Source organism: Lynx canadensis, chromosome D4 (assembly GCF_007474595.2).
Source record: "Lynx canadensis isolate LIC74 chromosome D4, mLynCan4.pri.v2, whole genome shotgun sequence".
Taxonomy (NCBI): Eukaryota; Metazoa; Chordata; class Mammalia; order Carnivora; family Felidae; genus Lynx; species Lynx canadensis.
In genome coordinates, this window is record NC_044315.2 from 85,518,194 (window position 1) to 85,520,823 (window position 2,630).

The window sequence follows — 2,630 nt, forward strand, 5'->3', positions numbered from 1 at the left end:
GGCTCAGTGCCACAATCCTGGGATCATGACCTAAGCCGAAATCAAGAGTTGGACGCTCAACTGACTGAGCCACCCAGGGACCCTGGAGGTTTTATTTTATTTTAAGATTTTATTTTTAAGTAATCTCTATACCCAGCATGGGGCTTGAACTCACACCCCCAAGATCAAGAGTCACATGTTCCACCAATGGAGCCAGCCAGGTGCCCCCAAACTCTGGGGATTTTGAAGTGGGCCAGAACCACGTAGCATAGCCTGATTTCTGACAGAAAGGGTCTCCTTGTAGGAAACAGAAGAGGGAGAGGCTGGGATCTGATAACTTGGCTATCTTGACTCATCAAGTGCTCAGGAATCTGGAATAGGTGAGAAGTGGAGGTCCAGGAGCATCTGTCCTAGGAAGGGAGAAGAGGAAAGAAGGGGAAGGGACTTCACTTACAAGTTACTTCACACGCCATTTCTACTGACATGTGACATGGAGGGGGAGGCTGGGAGATGTGTTTCAGCCATGTGCCTCAGAAGAGGGGAAGGCAGAAGACAGATATTAGCAAACACCAGCTGTCACTGTCACAAATGCTGACCCCCATGATGGCAGAACCACTCTTTGACCGGATGGAAGGTTAACCCCAGACTTTGATGAGACGTGAATTTGATCGCTGCATAAACACTGCCGGCAAAACTGGGAAACTGTGGAGTGCTTTGATGTACTTCATTTTAATATGAAGCCCATACATAACCCTCTAGACTCTTTTTATTTCAAATGGGCTAAAAAATCATTTTTAAAATGCCACCGAGATTATGTGAAAGTCGAAACGCATACACTCCAATTGTGGAGGAGTGACAATTTCCTAACTAAAATAAATTAGTAAGGGTTATGACACATAATCAGCCAAATGACAAAAATAAAAGCAGGACACTGGAAAAATATATGAGTTTAGTGGCCCAAGTAGGTGGGGGCATAAAAATAAATCTGTGAGGGGAATACCCAGTGTCCACTGGACAGATGGCCAGTAACTTTGAGACACATGGCAAAAAGGTTAAACACTTAGGAACATTTTAGTCTTTATGGTCCTTAATGGCGTGCAAATACTGTATTATAGCCAAGAAGATGACCCCAACTCTTACCAATAAAGTGAGCAAAAATCAGTTAAAATGATGAGGCCTACAGCTGGTGTGACGGGAAACAGGAACTCACTCATGTGGGCTTTGTGAGTCAGCCCAGTGGTCCTGAGGAAACCTGGCCCTGACAAGATGATGCATTCCTGTGCCCTGGCGTTCACTGATCTCACTCTTGGGGACAGATCTCAAGGAAATAGCTCAAGAGGAATAGTAATTAGAGAGCATGACTGTCTGCCCAGGTGCCTGCAGTTAGGAACTGGTTACCTAAGATTCTGTGTTTGGAATATTCTGTTGCCATAAGAAGTTCCTGTCTGGAGTCAGAGAGAGAGGGGAGCCCATCCCAAATCTGCCACTTAGCTGTGTGACTTTAGATATGTCACTTAACCTCTCTGAGCCTCCGTTCCCTCCTGGATAACATGGGGATAAAAACAGATTGCTACCCCTTGGGGTTGTGTATTAAAGGAGATAGTGTCTATAAAGTGTCAACACAGTGCCCTGCACAGACCGCTTAACAAAGGGCAGCTGTTGTTATTGGAAGGTGACTACTTGGTAGATCTCAGAGAAAGAGGTCCTGTTTGCAAGGGATGAAGTGGCATCAGGTTTGTATCTTTAAGAAGAGCTGGTATCTGGACTTCTGGTTTGTTTGTTTTTTCACGAAGTCAGAAAAGGGAAAATAAACCTCTGCCACTACTACTCAGGAGTCCACCAAAATGCAAAGGGGGTAAACCTCTTCACACGGGGGTAAAGTCGCCTGAAGCAGAGAGGAAAATGCCGGCCAGGCTGGCACTTGCAGCAGAGTGGGGTCAACCCTGGGGTGTCTCCAAGGATTTGGAAATGCATATTTTTTGAGGCCTGCTCTGCGACACGGGTTTTATAAACCCAAGTTCGAAATTTTTATCTCCCGCTTTGGTGGGGGGGGGGGGGGGTAGGTAATCTGCCCAAGGTCACACGTTAAGTGACCCGGTATGACTGGTCCCCAGGCTGGTGCTGGTAACCACTGCACCTTACTGCCTTCAGCTGTCCTGCCGGGCGCGGCTCGGGGGACGGGAAGGCACCCGAAGGGCTGCGGGATCGAGGGTCTCGGAAGGGGAGAGCTGAGCTGAGGGTGGTCGCAGGCTCCCTGTGGTGGCAGGTCCAGGGTCATGGCCTATACCGTTCCTCTCCGGGAGCCCCGGGGCGCGCCCCACTGCAGAGTCCTCCTCCCACCAGCAGGGGGCGCCGAGGAGAATGCGGGCGGGAGGTCGTGGGGCGCAGAACCGCCGCCGCTCCCTTTCGGAGTTGACATCAAGACCGCCGCTCGCCCGCGCGCCCGCGGCGAGGCTCCGGGACGCGGCCGAGACGGGATCCGGGCCCCCGGAGCTCCCCGGCAGAGGCCAGTCCCACCGCGCCACCACCCCCGTCCAAGCCTGCCCGGAAGCGCTGGCGCCGAGGGGGCGGGGCCGGGAAGCGCTTCCGGGGGCGGGGGGCGCGGGCTGGGGCGGCAGCCGGAGCGGCGGGGACGGGCCTGGCGCCGGCGG